Consider the following 26,820-nt stretch of genomic DNA (forward strand, 5'->3'; position numbering starts at 1 on the left):
GATCTGTAACTAAAAATAATTTTTATCTCCTTCTGCAAAAAGATTATCCTTCAATTTTGAAGGTTGGGTGACTCTTTTGAAAACGATTAAATCATTCAGGTAGAAAGCATGATTAATAAACTATGAGTTTATTTTACTATTAAAAACATAAAATAATTTAGTATACTTTAAGTTTATGGTTGTTGAACTCATTTTTGTATGAGGTCTATTATGTACTTCCTATCACTAAAGCCTAGGATTTAACCTCGGGGTTTTTTTAGTTGCTCTCTTAGATGATTAGTGGAGGAGCCAATGCCAAAATAGTACTTCAAAATTTCTTCAATCCTTATAGTTGAATATGCTTGACTTGAAACCTTTAGCCTTCAGCTAAGTTGATTAAAGTTAAATCATTAAAAATTAAGTCGAGTTCCCATAGTTCAAAAAATGCCCTATGGTTCCCTTTGACCCTAGACAAGTCTTCTTTTAGTCTCTTGCCTAGGCACTTGGTACTTCTCCTTCACAACTCTTTGCATAACTCTTTCTTTATTTTATAAAAAACACGTTGGTTATTAGGCACATAGTGAATGAAGATAGGGTTCATCCTTTAATCAAAAGAAAATAAAACTAAAATCTTTAAAGAAAGAATAAATTAAATAAAATATAAATTGAAGTATAAATTTAAAATAAAATAAATTAAGTTTAAAATCAATAAAATTGAAATTAAAGCTAAAATCAAATTAAAATAAATGTAAATTAATAAAAAAAATCAAAATAAAAAAAAAATCATTAAAATTCTAAAACTAAAACACAAGTAGAATTATAAAGCCAAGATGGAATTGAAATCACAAATTTAAAATAAAAAAGAAAATAAAATAAAATTAACAAGTCAAATTAAAGTCAAAACTCAAAATCAAAATCAAATAAATTAAATTTTCTAAAAAAAATTATGAAATTCAAATATTAATCAAAATCAAAACTAAACAGTAAAAAGAGTTATAAAAATTAATTCAATCAAAATTAAATCAAACCTAACAAAATTCACCAAAATCTTAAAGATCAAATTAACCAAAATCAAAATCAAATTAAGACTAAGCTAAGTAAAAATTACAAAAAAAAATTAAAAGAGAGATCAAAATTAAAGAAAATTTAAATCATTAAACAAATTCAAAAGTTTGTATCATCATAACAAAACTAGCTTAAAATTCAATGAAGTCATAAAAATTAAAACTAGGTGACAAACTAATCACAATTTGATCATGCTAAAACCAAAACTCATTAAAATTTTCAATTCAAATCCAAAGTAAAATTGCAATTAACAAAAAATTAAATTTAATAAAGCTAAACCCATAGAAAATCAAAATTAAAAATCACCAAGTCAATCTAAAATCAAATTCAAAATTAAATATAATTAAATCTACTAAGGAAAAAATTCCAAGCATAAAAAAAAATTCCAAAAACAATATAATCAAAATTAACTTAAAAAATAATCCAGAATTCACTAAAAGCATGATAATTGAATTAACCCAAAGTAAAATATAAATTAATTAAATAAAAATTTTAAATAAAAACAACAAATGAAAATCCTTTAAAAAATCCAAATTAAACATAAAATTAAAATATCCAAAATTCTCAATAAAACAAAATTTACAAATTTTAAGCCCACTTTGTCTTATCATCAAACTAGAACTAGGCCTAAGTCTTAAAATCCTAAACATATATTACAAAACCCAAATCCATTAAACAAACCCAAATTTGAGCCCAAGCCATGCTAAGCTCACCATTAGCCAAAGCTAAAGCCATTAACTCCTCTTGATAAACAAAAAGCTAAACAAGGTTTAAGCCATCAAGTTGAAAAACAAGCCAAAGCTATGCCACTAACTCCCCACGAAAGGTCACATCAAAGCCACCCAAGCTACCTAAACCAATGCTAATCCAATCATGAGCCCAAGCCACCAATGCCACGCAAGGACAAAACATTATGCTAAACCTATTAGTTAGGACGCCAAAAATAATGTCATGCCAGTCCTCAAAAGTCAAACCAATCCAAAATCCATGATTCCAAGCCACAAAAATCCAAAATCTAAAGGTTGGGTTAAACCACCAAATCCAAAAGTAAGGGGAGAAAACCCTAGCCATCTAAAATCAGCCCCTTAGTCCTTCTCCAAAGAAAAAAAGGCCAGCTCCCAAAGGCCCCATGCATTCCATGACAATTAGTGGAAGTCCCTTACTTGAAAATTCAAAAAAGAAAGGGAGTGGGCATAATCCATTGTAATAATTATGCCAAACCACTTCCTCCACAACTACAAAAACCTCTTGAACCATTCCTTATCATTCCCAAAGCTTCTCAAGCTCTACATAGCCATTAAAGGCCCCAACCTAAGATAGCTCAACCATAAGCATACTCTCCATTCCTTATAAAAATTCAGCCTTATTGCTCCTAAAACCCTAAGCCAACCTCCTTGAACTTTTTTTATCATCCAAATCCTAAAACATTGCCTCTCATCCATTGATTTTCTCAAAGACACATCAGGACAACTCTCGACCACTCAAACTCATCAAACCCCAAAATTGAATACTCCTTAGCTTCCTAAAACCCTAATATCACTTCCTTAATCAATAATCCAATTCTCGTGCTCTCTAACCCACCCATTAACCATATCAAGCCCCCATTTGGTCAAGTTTATATAAAGACTCAACATCAACTTAAATTGACTCTTGGAGGAGATGTATAAGCTCAAAGCATTCCTTCCCAATCCTTCTAATTGAGGAATCCATTTTGGACTGAGGTATGCTCAAATGTTCCATTAGGGCCCTCAATTTTGGCCATTTGTGAAAGAAATTGTTAATTCATATGCTTCTATATGTTTACATGAGAGCTAAAGGATAAGATGATCACTTTGGATGCTTACCATCTTAGTTTTGTGCATTAGATCGAGAGGATCAAGCCCTAGTTCATTTATAATGTTGGATCTCCATTCCCTTGAGGATCATGAATGGATGTCACCTGTTTCCTTCTATTTGAAAGGAACATCTGAGAGCACTTCAATTGGAATAGGGGGATCATATCAGCACACTGAATCGTAAGCCAACTAAGCATCAATGTGGAAAGCATAGCAAATTACAAAGCTACCATGGAGATTCAATGGCGTTGAGGTTTAGTTGGTATCATGTGGCTATGTGATAAAAGCAATTTTGGATTTATTTAAACCCAAAAATATGGAAACGTCTAAAATAGATAACTAAAAAAATATAAATTTGAAGACTAAAAAATTAAATGCTATGAACTCGGAAAAATAAGGGGAACAGAAAAAATAATATAAAATTGATTTCACTCGTTATCATTTTTAAAATTAATTATAACAACTAAACTCTCATAAGAACATTAAAAATTAAAATTACATCAAAATTAAAAAAAATTGAAATATCTAAAGCCTATTACCATGGGGACCTCCTATAATTTTCTCGAGGTTAGAGTCATTTTTCTGACATGAAAATTATAATTTTCTACGAAAATGACAAATATTGGAAAAATAAATATAAAAATTAAATTAAAATTAAAAAAAATGTGAGGCTAATTAGAAATAAAAAGAATAATTAAAAAGCAATCTTATGAATTAAAATGATAATTTCATCCTTAAATATAAAAAGTGACTTAAAATCCAAGTGTGGGTATATTTATAGACTAGAATTTGGCACATTTAACCCTCTGCCTCCAAACCTCAATCAAAATGAGAGAATTACACTTTGCAATTGTAATAACTTGACCTGCAAAATGATTGAAATGTAGTGATTAGTGAAAACCCTAACTTGAAAACCCAAATCAATCATAAGGCTAAACTTGTAATTATGTGAAATATGAAATGTTACACCTTATAAAATTTTGGCAACCCTAGTTAGTGAAATCATAAAAAATGCTTAATTTTTCATCCTAAGTACTTCAAGAAAAATTGTTAAAATTAACAAGTCAAATCAAGAAAGTTTAAATCAAATTTTTTTAATCACATATCAATGTCTTGGGATGGATGATGAAAAACGCCTATATTGATTTATGATGGGTACAATATCAATCAACAAAAGTCATCAAATGATGCAGGCCATATGTATAGAAATTATCTATGAATCTAAGATTGTTTTTTTTTTTTATGTTCTTATTGAAATAACCCCAAAATGGTTGAAGTTAGGTTACTTAACATTTATTTATGTCAACCTTTTAACCATATTTTAAGACTTGTGGACTCTTCATTGACCCATAAAAAATGATGCCCTTGATCTTTTTTTTTGTGTCATATTAAGATCTAATTGAATTCAAAATTGCAAATTTTTAAACTTGTCAATTTTTCCTCATCAAGGTACTACAAACTTTAGAGATCATCTAACCCTTAGAATGATCCCAAAATTTACCAATTACATTTGAAATTGCTTGTTGTTGGCCTATTTGACTCATGCAAGTGCTTTTAATATTATCTAATTTGTCCCTGCAAAACTTACAATAAAGTTTGGAAAGATGCCTTATGCAAAAGAAAATATAAATTTAAAATTCATAATTTTCAAATGAATGGCGTATAAAAAATAGTAGTATAATGCTATCGGACAAACATGTCCAATGCCTCCACATATTTGTGTGCGGCACAACAACTACAGTTGCATGTTCCAATCAATTGCAAATGGCCGACAGTTTTTTGAGCAGTCGATTATGGCACGACTGTTGAAGTGATAAGGCATTACCTAATTGAAGTGATATGGCCACCACCTAAATTAAAATCATTCAGTTAAAATGACAGATTGCAGTTGGATTCAGATGGGATTACGTTTCATTTTCAAATACGAACTTAACATGCATTTGTGCCATCACATTCAGATGATGAAATGAAAAGATACTCCTTGTCCTTCTACTCTCTCCTAAGGATGCCACAGAGTTGTGGCCACTTGTCTTTCACTTTTTTAGAAATAGTCATTTTTATTGTTCCTTTTAAGAACAGTAATATTACTTTATTAAAATAAAATAGAAATATGCATAAAAAATTACCCGATGACACAAACATGCAAAACCAACTACGTTCAATAGTGATCCAATAATTTTTGTTTACTATTAAAAAAATAAAAAAAATAAACCAGCAATAACTATATCAGAAAAAAAAAATTATCCGAGAGGGCCCGTTAACTGTTGAATCATCTAATTTAATCATATTTATATCATTTAAAACTTGTGAGTTAATCATTAGGAAATCTTAATTTAAATTGGGATTTACTTACATATCACTCGAAATTGTTATACCTATAATATCTAAAATATAAATGATGATAAGAAATAACACTTCTCGTTAATTACCTAAACACTTTCACCCAACGAGTGTTAATTACCTAAACACTGTCACCCAACGAGTGTTGCCTGCGCCATGCATATCACTAACTTCACTTGTCCATGTCGAAGCATGTAATAGTGTGGAGACTAATTGAGGTGAGCCAAGGTGCCACATGACTAGGATAGCCACACCAATATATGGCATAGGTATAGCGGATGGCGTTATCACTTCATATAGCAGCATGGTTACAATGCGTGGTCTTTCCTTTTAGCCTTCAAAACAGATTGACCAGCAAAATTATGCCATGCTGCAATGTATCTACGTCGCGGTTCTTTTGATTCCAGAATCCAGAATATAACGGCTAGAAGATATTTGTTGAGGAGTGGCATGATGTTGTCAGGTGTGGTTTATCTCCCGATTCAGTTTTTAAACCCTTGAATCAGTGTGACGGGTGAGTATTCTCTCTAGTGAAACTCTACTGTGCACGGTGAGCTCTTGAAGAACCTTTGGTGTGGAGCAATGAAGTTTGAGTGGTGGGTTTTGGAGTACGATTGTGCTTGTATGATCAAGTAAAAAAAGCAAAGTTGTGGTAAGTTTCAGTGAAGTAAAGAGGTTTTGAGTGATGTAAATTCCTTTGTGTTTCTCCTTTCTAAATGACATTTTTTGTAGTGTTGCTACGTAATTTTTTCTTGTTCTCTGGTTTCTTCATTTTAAACATTGATTTATTTTTGGGGACTATTTATTTATACGTTTCTATTTGATATTATTATTCTAGATTTCTTGAATTATTGCGATCCTTTTTCCAATGTGTGATTTTGATTGTAATTTGATTGAGACACTAGTTTCCATGCAAACAAGTGATATCAGAGAGGGATTTATTGTCTGAAGTTCATTGATTCAAGTGAAAGAAATGACTGGATAACTGATATACAAGGTAGAGAAGTTCAATGAATCAAACTTTATACTGTAGAAAACACAAGTGGAAGAGCAAAATAAATTGTATTTTCCATTAAAAGAAGTTTTAAAGAGGCATGAAATGATGACTCCAGAAGAATGGGAAGTGCTAGATTGAATGGCCCTAGGTTTGGTCGTTTTTCACTTTTCTCATTTATTATCTTCAATATAGTGAATGAGAAAATTATGATTGATCTCATGGTATCATTGACAAGGATGTATGTGAAGCATTCTGCTTTTAATATTAGTTTTTCTGATAAAGAACTTTTTTAACATAAAGAAAGTGGAAGGTAGTTCGATGGTTGAACATTGAATAATTTCAATCTTAGTTCTATCCAGTTATGTTTTGTTGGCATCAAAGTTGATGATGAGGTCAGGGCACTGTTAGTTCCTTTTTTATTGTCAAAGAGCTGGGATAGATTGCTCACTATGGTGAGTAACACTTCATGTAACATTAAGTTCAATTTTGATGACATTGTGGGTTTATGTTAAAAGAAAAATTCAAAGAAATGAAGTGAGTAGCAAATCTTCAAGTTTTTTGTTAAACGTTGAGAACAAGAGAAGAAATAATTAAGAGAATATATGCAAAGATAGATTCAAATCCAGAAAAGGAAAGTCAATACTAGGCAAACTAGATGGCACATGTGAATGCTGGAATTATGACAAGAGAGGATATTTCAAGAACAAATGTAAAGTTCCAAAGAAGGTTGGCAGTTGACTTCAAGACAAAGATCTCTCTATAAATGTCTCAATAGGCAAAATCTAAGATGACTCCCAAGTTAAATCCATAGTTGATACTGAATGTTAGAAAGTTAATTTGAAGATATGGACGCTTATAATATCATAAGAAAATTTCATAGCAATTTTTTCAAATGGACCAGTTTCAAAGCTTAGAAGCTAGACATGTTCTATTGTTAAAGAGAAATTTGATCTCGGTGAGCCAGTTGTCAAAGCCACACAATGTGAAAACTCATAGGTGATGCATAAAAGGTGATCAGGGGTATATAGTGATGACTTGATGCAACAATAAATGCACTTTTCCCATGATCAATGAGTTAGTGTGTTTGAAACCAGGGTTGATGCAAGACTTTGGGACCGAACGCTCAACAAAAAGAGCAAGAATGGTATGAACTCCCAATTTTAAAGAACAAGTTTCAGGGTTTGAAATCCATGAAATTAGAGTTTTGTGAACATCATGTATATGACAAGCAAAATATTATTTCGTTCTCCAAAGTTAGGTCAATTATAAAGTTATAGAAGGTGGTGTTTGTGCATACTGACTTATGAGATCCTATTATAGTTCAGTCCATTAAAGGTTCATAATACTTTCCCACTTTCATGGATGATCACTCCAAAAAGGTTTTACTTCACATTTTAAAGCAAAAATCTATTGTACTTAAGGTATTTAAAAAGTGGAAGACCATGATACAAAATGAGACAAGCTTTAGGCTGATGTGTCACAAATTTGATTATGAAGGTGAGTATCATGATTAGATGTATAGGAATTTTATTGCTGCAAAAGACATCAGGCATGAGTTCATTGTTCCAAGGACACTACAACAGAATGTTGTAGCTAAGAGAATTAATAAACTTCACAAGGAATATCAGGAGTACGTTGCCTTCAGGCTTGCCAATGCAATTTTTGGCAAAAGCAATGAACACTATTTTTATCTGATTGATTGTAGTTCATTAGTACCTTTGAATGAAGGCTTTCTTGAAGAAGCCTTTAGAGTGTAAAGAGGTAATTCTATATCATTTGAAGGAATTTGGTTGTTCTGCATATATTTATGCTAAAGCAAGGTCCAAGAGTAAACTTGATTCAAAATCTATCAAGTGCACTTTCAATATGTCTTGTTTAGATCATTCCAGGTACAGATTTCAGGACTATTAGAATCAAAAGTTCATCGAGAGCAGGTATGTGACATTACATGAAATAGAGATACACAAGGACAATAATAGAACCTAATATTGTTTATCAAGTACTTATAAAGAGTCCAAATATTCTTAGAAATTATAGAGACCAGTGATTAAAGAGAGAAGGAGGGCATAATCAAATAAAGCCATCAATCACCTACTACTGAAGTTAAGTTGTCCAATAGAATCTTGAGACCGACATATTTGTAATCCTTATCTTTATACTACATGTTGCTTAACTGGAAGTGGTGAACCAGAGTGCTATGAGAAGGTCACTCAAGTTGAATATTTAAAAGAGAAGGAGTTTGTCATCAATGATGAAATTCACTCATTGATGTGTTGACCTTACTTTTGGTTGAGGACCAGTTTCGTCCTTAGTAGCCTAAGGTCTAGCCAAAAGACTTTCCTGTTGATTATTCCTAGAGGACTAGAAAAAGAACCCTCACCATTAGAAATTCTAAACTTTTCTCTGCTCAACTTGAAGTTCTACATATTGGTCCTAACCTCTAGTACTTAGTAGGTGGGGTCAATATGAGGGAGCTCAAGGAGAGTCCCCATAGGATGGCCAAACCTTAGGAAAAACCCTGGGTGGTCTGGTCTTGATTAGGTTAACTTGCACACACTACACTTTCTCACACACACACACCAAACCTTAGGACCCATTGATTTGGTCTCCTGACTCATTTGAGAAAGCTCATATGGGTGGATCCAAACCCCTATCCCTTGGCTAAGAAGGTTAGGATTAGGATATTGAGCATCCAAAATGAGTTCTTATATGGTTCCTATTGATTTGACATGGCTTCATGGCTTACATGCCCATCCTAGCCCAAAATCACCAAATTACTAAAATACCCCTACAACCCTAATTTTTACCAAAATTCCTAAAATTGCCCGAAACACCCAAATTTGTCCAAAAGTCTTCTCAAATCATTCACTACTACCTAAATTGACCAAAATTCATCAAAATTCCAAAATCTCCTTAATACCCCGAAATTGTCAAAAATTACCAAAATGCCCCTCATGACCCAAAATTTTCAAAAAAAATTCCAAAGTCTTCGCAAGTAATTCCAATTTCAATTTTGGGCCATCACATTGACCTACTTTGACAAAATTGACTCATTTTGACTAAAAGCCCCAAATTGCCCTTAAAGACCCAACTTCCCCAAATTAGCCCCAATGTCAAACAAATTGACCCCAATCTTGCCCAATTTCAATTCCAAACCAAAATTCAACATCTCTAATACCAATTGAAAGCAAATACAAGACCAACTTGACCTAATTACTTGCCAAATTTCAATCCAAATCAAAAAGGCCCAAATTTGACTCTATGTCCAAATCCTCAAATTGGCTTTTCTATTCAAATTAAAAATCACTTGAAATATTTTCTAAATTCTTCATGACATATTCTTACACACAATTAAACATTGGGTTTGCCAAACTCTAAAAAAACTCAACCAAAACTCAAGCCCACCATACCATTTCCAAAAGCCGCCCATAAAAGTTAAGCCCAATTTTCAATTCCTTGAAATTAAAAGCCCACATGACAAAATCATTTCGTCATCCAATTAAATCAAATCATACACCATGATATTTGTAAATTTAACCCCTTCCACATTTGGAATCATGACAAACCATTTAAAATTACTAAAAATTCCAAAAATCCATTTCATGCAAAATCACTAAGCTAAAGGGAAGCCATGAAGCCATTCCCAAGCCATAGATGAACCATGTGAGCCTTGCTACCTCACAAAGGTATTAATGGAAAGAGAACAAGCCACTTTCAAGCTCCTATAAGATCCTCTTCAACAACTCCCATGAATCACTTAAACCCATGCTTAGCCCAAATCCTTTGGATAGATACCTCTCCACACCATTTCAGCTAGCTCACCGGGCCTTAGTCAGCCATGGGGAGTCACCCAAGCCATTTCCATGGGCCTAAACCCAAGCTAAACCCAAGTTGAAACAAACCCCTTTCAATTTTAATTAATCACCTCTACCCATGCACTTTCCCAAATGGTTTCACATTAGCCCACCACTGACCATATGGCTGGCCAGCCACCTTGGCTGCCTGAAAACCCAAACCCAAGAGCCCCACTTAGGCCAAAACTCAAAATTACACCCATACAAGTAGCACCAACCCAATTGGACACTTGAACCTTTCTTCCCTCCACCTAAGCAGTCTCCCAGCCTCCTCAGTCATCCATTGAAGCCAACATGGCCTCCTCTATTTAAACTCATCCTCCACGACCAATGTGGGAGAGGTTGAAATTCCTTGGGGAGACTCTGCCAAATTGTTCCTAGAGTTTTTTCAAGACCTCTTGAGTTCAACCCAACCATCCTCCAGCCCTCTTCCCCACTAACCAGAGTCAATATCTCATCCCTAATTTAAGCTCAAAATAGGACACCTCTCAAAACTTCACCAAATTAAAATTAACTTCACCCATACCATCCCTTGAGTGAGAGAAGTAGATTCCCCATGAAAGCCCCATTTTGACTCAAATAAAAAAACCCCAATTTGACCTTATGTCCAAATCCCCAAATTAGCTTTTAAATTCAATTTAAAATCACTTGAAATCTTTTCCAAATTCTTCATGAAATATTCTTACACCAAATTAAACATTGTGTTGGACCAAACTTTAATCCAATTCAACCTAAACTCAAGCCCTTCAAAACTAAGCCCAATTTTTAATTCCTTGAAATTAAAAGCCCACATGACAAAATCATTTGATCATCCAATTAAATCAAACCATACACCATCATATTTGTAACTTTAACCCCTTCCACTTTTGGAATCATGAAAACATCATTTAAAAATTAGTCAAGGTTCCAAAAATCCTTTTAATGCAAAATCACCAAGCCAAAGGGGAGCCATGAAGCCATTCCCAAGATATAGATGAGCCATGTGAGCCTTGCCGCCTCACCAATTTATTAATGAAAAGAGGAAAAGCCACTTTCAAGCCCCCTTAAGATTCTCTTTAACCACCACCATGAATCACTTAAATAGTCTAAACCCAAGTTGACTCAAGCCCCTTTTCGTTTTAATTAATCACCTCTACCCATACACAAACCCAATTAGCTTCATATTAGCCCACCACTGACCATCCTCAGTGGGATAATGACCTAAGCATAGCAGGCCAACCACCTGGCTCAAGAGCCCCACTTAGGCCAAAACTCAAAATTACACCCATCCAGGTGACACCAACCCAATTAGACACTTGCACCTTTCTTCCCTCCATCTAAGCAACCTCTTAGCCACCTCAGCCGTCCATGGCAGCCACTATGGGCTCCTCTATTTAAACTCATCCTCCACGACCAAGGGGGGAGAGGTTGAAATTTCTTGGGGAGACTCTGCCAAATTGTTCCCAGAGGTTCTTCAAGACCTCCTGAGTTTAACCCAACCATCCTCTAGACCTCTTCCCCACTAACCAGAGCTAGTTTCTTAACCCTAATTTGAGCCCAAAATAGGACACCTCTCAAAACTCCCCCAAATCCAACTTAACTTCTCCCACACCATTCCCTGAGTGAGAGAAGAAAGTCCCCTATAAAAGCCCCATCACTAGACCATCCTAATATAGACTTTGATCAACACCTCAAATCAGCCTTCATCAATTTCATACCTAGGCATTTCATCATAGCCCAAGGCTTCATCTAGGATCTCTCTAGACTCAACTCAAGCTTTTGGAAGCACCCATTCGAGGCCACACCTCTTGGGAAAAGGTATTAAACTTTAAGAGCCACACTTAACACTTCATTAACCTACAAGGAAAGTAGACTTGATTTAAGACTTGAATTACCGTATGGATATGTTCTCCTAGTCTAAATGTGTCGATAGGAACAAACTCGAAGAGATTTGGTTAAGTATCAGAGAGATATTAAGGTTAGAAGGTGGACGGCTTACGGGTTAGGTCAGTTTGGGATGATGAATGAACGCCATCCAATCACGTGTGTATTGGATGAACGAATGAGATTGAGCCAGATGGAGTCTTGATACATGAACCACAGGCTAATGAGGCGCTGAGGTGTTTTGCGGAGGCAAATGGCAGAGCGCACGTGTAAAGCTCGGAGCTACCTATGATTGCGTGGTGCTCTGCTGAATAAATAGAAAATTAAAAAATTTCTTGAATTATTTAATCCCCAGAACTTCAATAATCCATATCTTGGCGTATAAAATTCTTAATTATAGAAGAAAAATACCCTCATGCTCAGTGAACAGAGGAGAACAATGCGGAAATGGTTTCGTGTTTATTTGATGCATGTGTAATTTTTAATTAATTAAATGGTGAATTTATTATTTGAATTCTTCATTTTCATGGAAATTTCATCATGACTTGATTTTTGGGGCTTTTGATCTCTGTGTCATGAGGGATCTTCCCTGATTTTTTTCAAAGTCAAGGGAGGTCTCTAGGTAGAGATTTCTATTTTTCAAACATGTCATTTTTATTTTGGTAAAATAATTCCAATAATTAGAATATTCATAAGAAAAATACAAAACTTATTTTGGTAAGTCATTGTGGTCATAGGACCCTAGGAAAAATATAAAAGTATTTTAACTCAATAAGAATAACCCTAACTGTCATTAAAATCTAAAAATGAAATGTAATTAAATTGGAATAAATATAAATGTAAATGGAATAAAGCTTATTCCTCACTATAATTTAATATTAGAAGAGCTTCTCATAAAAATTTCAAATCAATTGGAATTAATTTGACCACTAAAATGAATTAATTAAGTGAAATGACATTTTTGACACTAAAATAATTATTTTGACACTAAAATGAAATGACATTTTTGACACTAAAATAATTATAATAACTAAAATACAACTCAAAAAGTCACCAAATTGGTTTTGGGATCTCCTTATGATCAGAGAAACCTATAAAAAATAAAAGTGGAATTAAAATAAATACTTCATTTTTAAGTTATTTTTAAGTATTTAAATAAAAAAATTAAATAAAATCATAAAAATTGCAAAATTATAATAACACACTAAAATGTCACCTTTGGCTTCTTATTCACTCAAGGCTAATTAAAATAATTTTCCTAATTTTCTAAGTCAAGATATTAATTTTTAAAGGCTTAAAATGAATGTTCTTTAATTTCCACTAAAATAATTCTAATAATAAAAATATAAACCACAAAAATATAAAATTTGTTTCTATAGGTTCCCTAAACACAAATGGATTTACGAAATATATAAAATTTAATTTTTCACTTAAATAATATTTTATATTTTATTAATACACAAAATAAACAAATAATTTTAATAATTAAATTAAACCTCTTAAAATCATGAAAAGTTGTCCAAGTAGTTCTCTGACCTAGATGAAACTACAATAATTTTCTTAAGGACAAAAACTTTGTTTTGGTTGAGTTATTAAATTTTCTATAAAAATCTCTATTTTTGCATTAAAAAAAATTAAATAAATTTCAAAAAGTCACATTTTCTCCTCTAATATTTTAATTAACCCATGTGTAGGGCAACATAAAATCTTAAAGTTTTTTAAGTTTGATTTAATGAATTATGAGGTGTTAAAGCCATAAGGGGCAAAAGGATAATTTTAGGATTTAAGCCTTAATTAATATTTAGGCCTAACCAAAGGTTCAATGGGTAATAAATGATCTTAATTGACATGTCTGATTGATTGAAATATGAAAGGGATTGATGGTTGCGACAAATCTCACTTTGGTTTCATTAAGACAAATTTGTAATTTCTCCAAATTTATGGAATTTGGAAGAATAAGAAAATGAGAAGATATTAAGGTGAGAGGTTTGACTTTGAACGATCATAACCCATTAATTCAAAACCCTAATTAATGGTTTTAAAATGATTTATGATTCTTAATAAGGATCAAAAGCATAAATATTTAAATTTTTCTAAAAATTACAAATCTGCCCATTAAGTTTTAAGGGCTTAGTGGTGAATTAGGCTTAATCAAAATATTGTCTAATGAGGTCTAGAAAATGACCTATAATTAATTTGAAACTTTAAAAAACACTACATCTACAAGCTCGTCTTTAAAAATCAAATCAGTTAAGTTTCTTAATTAAGCCAAATTGCCCCTAAGGGCCTTTACCAGTAAAATTCATAAGTGAAACATCAAATGATAATTATCCCACTTAAAGGGATATCATAACATCAAGGTTCATTTAGCATAAGGGTATGAATTGGGTGAACCACATAACAAACATAATAAGACCAAAATGAACTTGAGACGATTCGAGGGACTGTGAAATGCCTAGGGTATTTCCCAGGACCATTTCATGATCCTTTGAGAATCTCGAAGGACACTTGGACATATTATGATTTGCTTAATGGAATTATCCTCAGAGATGAACAAATTGGTCCTACCAAGGTATGACATAAGATTTGGTAGATACACCTCAAGGTTTTGTTCTCTGCTTTTCTACAAGCATGTTTTAATTCCTCCAAAATTATATATATAGGCTTTGCAAGTACTGACTTTTCAGGTGGGGGAATCAGAAGAATCGACAAGTACGCTTTTAAATTATTCTATTGCAATTTACTTTTATTTACTTTTATTTACTTTTATTTACCTTTATGTGCTTCTCATTTTCTACATGCAAATTTGCATGCTAAATAACAAAGGCACCCTGCATGTCAAAACTGAAACCTTTAGGATATCTACAAAATTAAAACCAAAAAAAAAATTAAAAAATCAAAACAAGATAAAATTTACCGTCACAACAGTAAATTATAATAAAACTCAAAATTTAATCACAAACAAAACAAAACAAAAATTGCAACTAAATTAAAACGTCTCTATTGGATGATCGGGAATCCCTCGGAGGAGGTAACCTACGGTTGCTAACGAGATTTCTCACGGTCTAAATGAAAGTATGAAACTCATTAAGTTGAGTTTAGCAAATTTATTTAGACTAAGTGAATCCAAAGAAAATAGTGGCGCCACAATGAGGGAACCTTGTGATCCTAACCGGTGTCGTTCTAATCAACTTTAACATTCCCCATAATATTGAAATAACCATAATCTTAGGAAACATTTGATTTGACTTCAAAACTTGACACATTGGAAAAAATTAAACTTGCTACGACACGGAGCTTGGAGCTAGCATTGTGGGCAGCACAATCATCTTCAACGGTGAAACATGTCTACACTAAATAAACCATTCCTTAGAATTAAACAACAAGTCATAGGATTTTGAGGTTGTCTAACTAGTGCGACATAATTTCTCAACTTTTCTTTAGGCTTTTGTATGGTTCTGCTATACAATTCAAGCCCTAAATCGCCCTAAGATTTCGTGGTTGTCCTTCGTCACAACCTAAACCCTCACATCTTCCAGGCTATTTGTGTGATCGTTTCAGATGAATGTAAGCCCTAATTAATAAACTTGGCAAGATGAAACATTTAAATATTTCTCATCCAAATTGAAGCCAAACAGTAGGATAGCATGGGAAGTCAATGAGATTCTCCTCAGGATCTGTGACATCCTCTAGTTCTTCTTCCTTTGAATTCCAAAAATGAAATGTTCCAAATTTGAGTCATTCCCCTTTCACACTTCTTTGTCCGATTTCTTTAAAAAGTCCTATCCTTTGAAATTCATGAAGGCAATATCCCCTAATTTTTATCGAGTTTTTTCTAAGGTGACTTCGGCTATCTAAGATGTAATTAATTATAAGGTCCTGCCTTTATAGGAAACTTTTTCAAGAACCCAGCTGAATATAAACCCTATTTAATTTTTTTTATTAAATAGGGGAACTTGTTGGTCAATATAAAAAATTATTTTTTTTCGTAGACCAAACGGATGTCATACATTTCTTAATTTATTTAATTGAGCCTTACTATCAACTCATGTGTTTATCTTTCGAGATAGATACATAGTTTGAGGCGTAGTGCTCTCAGGATTTTCATTCCGGTGAATGACAACTTTTATAGGACTCCTAAAATTGTGTCGACAGCTTCTGGTGACTGCGCTAGGGAATAGTTTATCTCTCCATTTAAATCAGGGAATATTTTCTTTATGCACCGGTAACGTGTCTATGTCCCTTATGGACCAAATTACCCTTCTTCCGTTGGTATACTTCACACATTTCTTTCATAGGTAAGTACGGTCAACTCTTTTGGACTTTAGGACTGTCTGGTGTATCATCATTGGAAAGATCATTGAAAAGAGAGGTTCATGAGTTCATTAGGACTATTATCTTTTGTATGGGGTCGGACCCCCAATAGGTGTGTTGGTGGACTAGTTTCGTCTGGGCTTTGTGCGTTGTAAAGTCGATCCCGCACTGGGCCCTAAACTTTACTTTCCTTTTCATGTCCTTTTGAGTTTGATTTGCTACTTTATAAATTAAATTAAATTGTGTTGTGTTGTGCTTGTCTTTTAACCTTTCTTATTTAATTAGTTAAATCCTTCTACTTTCAAACTATTTTTACTAAATTTTAAAATCTTCACAAACTAAAAATTAAATAAAGACCTGTCAAGTCTACAGTTCGGATTTTGTTGATTTTTAGTGTTTGCTCTAGAATTACAATGTGTTGGCTAAATAACTAACCCCATAGCTTTCTTTTTGAAGCTGCTTCAATAGCGTTCTCGACGCTCACTTTCTGCTGCAACTTGCCAACTAGCCGCAAAGCTCGCAATGTCTCTCACTCCATCAAGTTTGGATTTGGATTTGATGAACTGAATGTCATTCTTAGAAACTCTGAAAGTTCAGGAGCCTTCTATGGAATTTAACCTGAATTGTCCCCAGGATTTCCCATCTTGCAGGATGGTGAAAGCTGCTGCTCCCCCAACACCTGTCAAGTCTGTTGTTCCCTTTTCTGCAAAGGGAAAGGAGGTTATTATTGTAGAAGATACAACTAAAGGATTTACCGTCCCACCATCGGTGTTTGAAATTGGATCCAGTTCAAAGTCTATTTCACTAACTCAATCTCAAAAGAGAAACCGTAGCCGAAAGGCTCAAAAGGCTGCTAAAGCAGAAATTCCAGAAAAGATACCTATTGATGAATTTCCTCATGAGGAGGAACTTGGGTTACTGGTGGCCTCTCCACTCCTGCAAGGGAGTAGGTTTCACTCGTTAATGAATACTAATGGATATGAAAGTACTCAAAATATTGTTGCCACCTTACCATCGTTTCATGGTCGTTGTGAGGAGAGGAAGAAGCCAGCTCCTACCACTAAAGTCCATACAGTGTTCCAGAGATTGGCCACTAAAGAAGGATGTTCAATCGTTGAGCTACTTAAGTGAATGGGATGCGTAGTGTCCCCTCAAATGAAGAAAGAAATTTTGAGGGATGTCAGATCTGCCCGATAGTCTTAGAAGTTAACTGAAGTTTTGTCAGCCCGCATTCCCGCTAGATTCCTTTTGGGAAATCGAGTTGATACTACCATGAATACCACATATTTTGCTACTTCTGCTGCTCTAGGGTCTGCAGGATGTCGACCGGCCAAGTCACGTCTGGTTCTGAGAGTACCATCAGTTGTTGCTCGTAAGAGTGCCCTGAAGAGGGAGAAGATAACGAATCACCTGATACTATATTTAGTACAGACCGCGGGGAGCATATCTCTCTTCGGCATACGGATGCCTCCGTTGAGAGACCCCATCTCAAGACATCACTGCCAAAGAAGAAAGTATGGATACCAAAGGTCGTTGTACCAATTTGGTTCAATGAGCCCATGGGGCAAGAATGTGGAATGGATAAAAGTTCCAAAGAATCAGACTTTGTGGCAGGTATTGCTACCAAGTTTGATGAACAAGGAGAGGATGTTCAGGAAAGTGCTTCATATCTTAAAATGATCCATGAAGCAATAATTGATGAGAAAGTTGAAAAGCTTAGGATTGAAGTTTCTCAGTTAGCCAAAGAGTACGGAGTAGGCATGGATGATGATGAAGATTTTGATTTTAATGATTATCTCGATGAGGATTTCAAAGATATTCATTTCATCAGGACTAGAGCCACTACATCTGCATGTGATGCCCAACTTCTCGTTGAAGGGAGCACTATAGAAGATTTCTGCTGAGCTATTATATTAAGAGATGAACAAATCAGTCAAATGGAAATGAGAATGGATGAGATGGATGCCACTATGGCCGCCATGACTACAGTAAATGGATAGTCACAGTCACAGTAGGTAGCTTCTCTAGGAGTCAACCAACAAGAGATAGTTCATATTACCAATGAAAGGAGAAAAGTTACCTCTGCTAACAAAGATGAGTAGCAAATAAAGGATTCCTCACCAAGTACCATACCGGAGAAAGATATTAAATAGTTGGTTGAATAACAAGTTCGGGAGGCCTTAGCCTAATTTAAAGGTGGTAAATTGATTTCAAGGGGTAGACCATACCTAGAGGAGTTCGATTTCATACCCTACCCTAAGGGCTTTGTGTCACCAAGCTTTATAGCATTCAACGAGACCAGAAATCCCAGGTAGCATATAACACACGTTCGAGCTAGTTGTGGCAACACTGAAGGTAACGAAGCTTTGCTCTACCGACATTTTGTCAGTAGCCTATCAGGAATTGCATTTGATTAGTATGCTGAGCTACCCAATAGGTCAGTCAATACATTTGTTGAATTAGAACAGTTGTTCATGAAAAGATTTGTCAGAGCATAACATCATGTTTCTATTGGAGATCTTGTAATAAAGAGGCAAAAGTCTAACAAGACCTTGGTAGATTATATCTTGAGGTGGAGAAACCTTAGCATGATATGTGAACTTCAACTACAGGAACAACATGTGATTGAGATTCTACTTAAAAGCTTCCATGGGTCGGTAGCTTTCATGCTTGTTGGCACTAAAAAGTTGAGGAGTTTCCCGTTGGAAGCTGTCGACCGCCGGAATCAAAATCCTGTCACCTGCTTCGGAAAGGAATTTAATTTACATATAAATATAAGTTTAGAAAAATATGAAATCAAAATGATCCCATATCCTTCATAGCTCAAATGAAAAAGCACTACACCTGAAGCTATACGTCTATCCCAAAAGATAAACACAAGACTTGAGGGTGAGGCTCAATCAAATAAACTAAGAAATATATGACATCCCTTTGGTCTATGAAAATCATTTTTATTTATAAGCCAATAAGTTCTCCTATTTAATACAGATAATTAAATTGGGTTTATATTAAGATGGGTTCGGAAAAGCTTCTTATAAGGGCAAGCTCCTATAGTTAATTACATCATAGATAAACGAAGTCACTTAAGAAAACCCTCAATAAAAATTAGAGAATATTATTTTCAAGGAGTTCAAAGAGATAGGACTTTTCAATGAAACCAGACAAAGAGCTGTGAAAGGGGAATAACTCAAATTTAGAACATTTTATTTTGGAATCCAAAGGAGGAAGAACTAGGGGATATCATAGATCCTAAGGAGAACTTCAGTGACTTCTTAAGCTACCTTATAATTTGGCTTCAATTTAGAGGGAAAATATTTAAATGTTTCATCATGTTAATTTTATTAATTAGGGCTTACATTCATGTGAAACGATCACACAAATAGCCTGGAAGATGTGAGGATTTAGGTCATAACAAACGCCAACCTCGGAATCATAAGATGAGTTATGGCTTAAATTGTACAGCAGAGCTATACAAAGGCCTAAAGATAAGTGAGGATTTATGTTGCATAAGCAAATAACCTCAAAGTCTTATAGATTTGCTATTTAATTCTAAAGAGAAGATATGTTGTTATAGATCCTCTTGCTGTAGAATACTGTCCACAGGAAAGCTCCAATTTCCTCGATGAAGTAGCAGGTTTTAGTTTTAGAAATGTCAATTGAGGAGATGAGAGAAATATCATGTTTTAGAAGTCACATTTTTTAGAAGTTTTTAGAAGTCACATTTTGTAGTGTTTCAGGTCATGATGTCAAATCAATTATTTCCTAAGGTTATGGTTATTTAAGTTTTATGGGGCATATTAAACTTGATTAGAGCAACACCAGTTAGGATCATATGGTTCCCTCATTCCGGCACCACTATTTTATTTCAGATTCACTATTTCAGATTCACTTAGTCCAAATCAACTTAATGAGTTACATATTTTCATTTAGACTGTGGGAAATCTCATTAGCAACCATATGTGGGAAATCTCATTAGACTGTGGGAAATCTCATTAGCAACCATAGGTTACCTCCTCCGAGGGATTCCCGATCATTCTATAAAGTCATTTTAATTTAGTTGGAATTTTGTTTTTTTTGTGATGTTTATTATTAAATTTTGAGTTGTCTTATATTTTAAATGTTGTGGCAATGAATTTTATATTGATTGATTTTTATTTTTTGTTTTAGTTTTACGGATATCCTAGCAGTTTTGGTTTTCATGTAGGGGGACACTGTTTCACATGCAAGCTCGAGACAAAAAGTACAAATGGCAAGAAATACAAAAAGGTAAATGCAATAATCTAAAAGCATACTTGTCGATTTTTCTCATTCCTCCACTTGAAATGTTAGTACTTGCAAGGCATGTATATAATTTTTCACGAAATTTAAATTGCAAGAGTAGATGAAGGCTTAACTACCAAACCTGAAGTTATGACTTTATTGAATCTCAGAAGATCCTAGTGGATGATTTTAGAACAAAAATATGGCAAGTCCAATTTGCCCTTCAAAATGTCCAATAGATTTTAGAATGCTCGAGGCATGACTCTGGACCATTTTGAAGATCTCTTGAAATATTTTGAGTTCATTTCAAACTTATCATATTGTTTCATTAATCATCTGAGGTCGAAGTGTGACTACCCCGTTGCTTAGTGAAACTTAACAGTTTAATTATCCCAAGGATAGGATACCCAGTTAATCAATTTATGTTTCGTTTAAATGTTATGTGAGTGGGTGCCCCTAAGGCAAGTTTAAGTCATTTAAGATTGTGGTGCCCGCAATTAAAATCAGACTTGTAGTGTTTAAAGATTTTAATTTCCAATCATGTTATCTTCTAAATTCAATCAATTGAGTGTAGACATCAAGCCTATGTCACTACTAAGCCTTTAATAATCATGATAGGTGGAATTGTGACTATCAAAATTTTGATTTAAGTGAAATGTATTCTTATTGAATGATCATATCATCATCAATCATAGGCTCAAGATAAGTAAATTATCAACTTTTCTATCTTAAGCCCATCACTTAAGATTCATTTGATCTTAGTTGACATTTGAGTCATGAAGATTAGGATAATTATGATCTTGTTGATGTTGTGCAAAGGTGGTGAGTGAGTTCCTACCTTTTAGTCCCATTGTATTTCAATCATCCAATCATATTTATCAAAATTTTTCATTTTCCCTTGGTTAATCCTAAATTTTGATTAAGAACCAAAATATAAAATGTCTATTTTGCCCTTCGGGTACTTTACCGCACAACTTATTAAACACAACTCAAATGACTTGAGCATTCAGAGTGGCATATCCATGAGTTAATTGAAACATCAGAGCTGGATAATGTGATTTTTCTTTTGTGTTTTTAAATTCAGGAAATAAGGTTTTCAAAATTGATTTATTTAACTGCCCAAAATAAAGTTTTAATTTATGAGAAAATTATTAGAGGTTCTCTTATGTAAGAGAAACTCTTAGGCAAAATTTCATGATTTTTTGAATTAAATTTTCATTATTATTATTTAATTTTGAATCAATTTCAATGATTTAATTAAATAGAAAATAGAGTTTTAATTATCAAAATTATTATTAAATTTTTATTAGACTTCTGTGAGTTCAGAAAACTCATAGAATCAATTTTTGTATTTTTATGATTTTTAATTTATTTATTATAATTATTTTAATGAGAAAATAAGAAAAATTCATTTTTAAGCTTTTAAAATTTATTTTTAACTTAGAAAATATAGGAAAAATGTTCTACTGAATTCTAAGTGATCAGGGAAAATTTTACACATTTTGAACCTTTTTTTTTATTTGAAAATTTTGATTATTTTAATTATTTTTAATTTAAAATAAACTTTGAAAATCACATATTTTCATAAAAATAGTTTTTATTTTTATTAAACGCCCCTAATCACAAGGAACTCAAAAAACTATTTTTCATGATTTTTCTAAGCTTATTTAATTTATTATAATTATTTTTATACAAAAAATACAAAGTTTCTTTAAAAATCAATTTTGGTACTTAAACCAAGCCAAATAATTTTAAAATTTTTATAGTAAGTAAATGTGATTTTTATGCACAATGTGGAATTGATTTTGTAAATTTTTTATAAGTATATAATTTGTATAAATTAACACAAAAAATGTACACTTAAGTAAATATAGAAATTTACAAAATTATTCAAGCCATCATGGTATTTTTTTCTAAACTTCTTCTGACCATAGGATACCTATTAAAATTATTTCCATAATTTTCCAAGTGATCTTTTAATTTTTAAAGTTAAAATGGCCAAAATGGCAACCTTAACTTGAAAATTAAGGTTAGAAGCATAGAGATGTCCTCTGACCTTGAAAAAATTAGAGGACATAGTCTCTATCATGAGGAACTCTCTATCATGATTTAAATTAGAGGACATAGTCTCTATCATGAGGAACAAACCCTCAAAATTTTAAGTCATGGTGAGCAATGTTTGATCATAATGAATTAATAATTCATTAAAAATCAGTAATTCATAAAAAATCAAGGAATAAGAAAATAATTTTTATTTTTAGCCCAAATTATTCTCCTCTATTCACTAAGCAAGAGAGTATTTTTCTTTTATTTTTATGATTTTTTTAGAGAAATGAGAGATGCGATGTAAGATTTTAGAATAGCGTCTCTTACCTCAAGGACCTTTAATAAAAGGAGAGGATAAGAGCCGATAATACTATTCGATGAATCCTGAGAAGATAATTTCCCCTGATACTCTTAGGTTGTTTGTAGTCCTAGGTTAATCTAAGTAATTAACCTGTGGGCTGCACTTCTTTATAAAAATATTTTACACAAAAAATCTTTTTGCCAAAAAATTGCTTATACATGATAAAGATTATATGCATGAAAACTAAATTTAAAAATGAAAACTTCTAAAGGTCTACGGTTAATCATTTTAATCGAGGTTAAGACTGCCTTCCATATATTATCAGGTTGGTAGATCTTACTTAAGGTTGGGAAGCACACAGTTCAGCTCCTAGCCCCCACCTTCACCCATGTCTTGCACCTAGTCTCGATTTTCTATATGTGATTGAAGGTTTTTTTTACTTGTGTTTTACCACGAATTGTTTCCTGACTTTTCTTTACTATATATACTTTTTTAATTTTCTGTAATTTCTTTAAATTTTCTGCAAATATATCATGTTTGATGACACTAACCATGTAGCAGGAATAATGAGAAGATGACAGGTACACATTTATAATTTATTTAATTTCATTTTCTTTATTATTACTGCAATTTACTCTTGCTTTAATATATTATACATGTCTGGTTGTAATTTCATTTCCAAAGCAAAACCATTTTTCAAAACTAAACAACCTTTTTCAAGATAAAATAACAAAACAACAATTTCATAGCATGTCCTCTTAAATTTACGCGAGTCCCTTGAGTGAGGTAATCCACAGTTTCTAACGAGAACTCCCCAGTTTAAATGAGCTTACCAACTTGTTTAGACTAAGTAAATTCAAGAGAAATAGTGATATCAGAATGAGGGAACCATGTGATCCTAACCGTTGTCGCTCTAATCAACTTTAACCACCTCCCATAATGCTTAATAATAAAATATGTCACTTAAACACACTTGTCATTTAAACCTTTTGAACCTTAAACTTTATGACTGCTACTTCAATGAGGAGCTTGGAGCTAACTTTGAGGGCAACATTCTACAACTGTAAGTGGATCTATAAGAGCAATATTTCCTTAGAATTAAATAACAAACCATAGGATTTTGAGGTTGTTTTTCTAGTGCAACATAAATCTTCACCTCTTCTTTAGGCCTTTGCACGATCATGTTGTGCAATTTAAGCCCTAACTCATTTTAGGATTTTAAGTTTGTTGTCTGTTATGACATAAATTCTCTTATATTTCAAACTATTTGTACGATTGTGTCATACAAATGTAAGCCCTAATTAATAACAATTGGCAGGATGAAACATTATATAATATCTCTCCGAAATTAAAGCCAAACCATAAGATAGCTTGGGAAGTCACCAAAGTTCTCCTCAGGATCTGTGACAACCCTTAGTTTTTCTTCCTTTGGATTCCTATGATAATGTTCCAAATTGAGCCTTCCCCATTTAACACTCCTTGGTCCTATCTTTGAAAAGTCCTACCCTTTAAAATTCTTGAAGATAATATTTTTTGATATAAATCGAGAGTTTTCTTAGGTGATCTTAATCATTTAAAATGTAATTAATTATAGAGGCTTGCCCTTATAAGAAAATTTAAACCCAGCATAATATAAACTCTATCTAATCTTCCACATTAGATAGGGGAACTTGTTGGTCAACATAAAGGTTCTCAGACTAAAACAGATGTCATAAATTCTTTAGTTTCTTTAATCGAGCCTCACGAATAAGTGATATGTCTATCCCTTGGGATAAGTATGTCACTTGTAGTATTGTGCTCATCTATTTAAATCATTATCTATATGAGATTGGTTTAGTCTCATATTTTCAAAATTAAATTATTACTTTTCAAAACTATATTATATTAAATTAAATATATTTTTCCCGATTCCGGCGACCGACATAATTTTATGAAGTTATATTGAGTCTTACATGATTAAGGTGGCACAAAACAGTACTTCTATTGATTAAATTAATGTGGGGATGAAAAGAAATTTGGACTTTGAAAAAATTTAGATTGGTGCTGTAGCGCCAAATCTAGCGCCTTAGTGCCACAGCCAGAATAACTTCCTAAAATCACCCAATTAATAGTTTTCTACCCCTTCTTCTCTATTTAAACTAGTTTTGGCGAGATTGGAGTCATTTTCATTCATCCTCTTCAAAATTCCAAGTATTTTAGAGGGAGAGAAGAGTGAAGATCATCCCTAACATGTGAATCCTTGCTTCAAGAGACATGGAGAGTAATGGAAGTGCAAAGGACATCAAGTTTGTGCATAACGATGCCCAAACTTATTTCAAGGGATTCCTAATGTTGAGTTTGGAGAGGATTACCACCAAATTAAGGAATATTGATGAAGAGTTATCTCGTCTCCACAACAAGTTAAGTGACATGTATCATTGATACGAGCACTTGGAATGGCAGTTGAAACTTTAGTTCAATAATCTGGCGTCTTTCTAAGATTCCCAAGTAAGTATATATTGCAACAATAAAGGAATCGATGATAAGGAGGATATAAATTTCCCTCCCAGTCCATTCTACCACCTCTTTGATCTTATTTATCTTGTTGGAGAGAAAGGGAGGGACAACGAAGACATAACTAATTCTTAAACATCTTATTTTGTGATGAAACTTGTGGTGTGCCTACTTTGCTCTTAAAGTGACTCAAGTATAGCAAATTTATGTTTTATGTTGGTATTTGGTTATGATTGAGTCTTTGTTGTATTTGTTTGTAATGAACTTATAATTATTACAACAAAGGTGTTAAGTTTTTGTTGTTGAAAATTATTTTAATGTATTTGAAAGATTGGATAAGTTGTTGCGCGCGTAGATGTTGGAATGATGATAAACTCAATAACTTTCTAAATGGCTATTGAATCTGGAATATTATAGTATAAAAATATTAGATTTGTTGTGCTCTTTTATAATCTACAAAATTTTCCAGTATATGTATGATTGGCGCTATAGCTCCAAAACCTTGCACTATAGCGTCACTCATCAGCAAAGCATGACGTCATAGCATCACAGGTGGGTGCTATAATGCCGGACCAAACTGAATCGCATTTTTAAAGCCCAGACAGCTTGTTTTCACCAATTTCTCCATGGTTCATCTTCTTCCTTCCACATATCGCAACTTGCTCCTCTAGGGCTTAATTTTGTGGGTGATTGACTTGGAGTTAGAGCTTCAATGTCTAGATTTCTTCTTCTTTGGGTAAGATCAACATTTTTGCATAGAAAAGTTTTAATTTCACCATGAATTTCTTCCACATTGTGGTTAGGCCAAAATTTTGATAAATTTGAAGTGAATAGTGAGAAATCCATGGTTGAAGGCTTATTTTACTTTGAAAGAGTTTATTGGAGCCTTTTTGAATTAATTTGAAAATTATATGAAATTTCACTAGATTATCATGCCTACTTAGATGAAGAGAAGTAGAGAAAAAGCCATCTTTGGTAATGAAAAGTTTGTAAGTTCTAAATATTAGGATATATGTGGAGATCTGCAATTCAAGAAATTTATTACAAAACATAGTTTTCTTCATCCTATAGGAACTGTCGAGTATTTGATCATGGAACGACTATGGGAAATCTTCTATTATCTCAGTGTTGTTGCAGTTATTTCGGTCATTCAAGAGTTTTATGCAAACCTCCTTGACAAATATGATGATCCGGTTTTTGTTTGAGGACACTATATTGATATCAACCTTAATCGGATAAATCACATTTATCAACTGCAAAGTGTTCCTACTTGTTTCTATTTTGAGTTTAACCCTACTGATGCTAAGCTTGATGAAATTATGGAGTTCTTGACTGACGAGCATGGTATTTGGAATATCAAAAATGGATGTCAGGTAAATTTTTCATTTTCAAAGTTTAATGTTCATTTTATAGCTTGGCATTACTTTATATCTGCAAGACTTCTACCAACTAACCATTTTAGCAAGGTGACCC

Source organism: Phalaenopsis equestris, unplaced genomic scaffold, assembly GCF_001263595.1.
Source record: "Phalaenopsis equestris unplaced genomic scaffold, ASM126359v1 Scaffold000002, whole genome shotgun sequence".
NCBI lineage: Eukaryota > Viridiplantae > Streptophyta > Magnoliopsida > Asparagales > Orchidaceae > Phalaenopsis > Phalaenopsis equestris.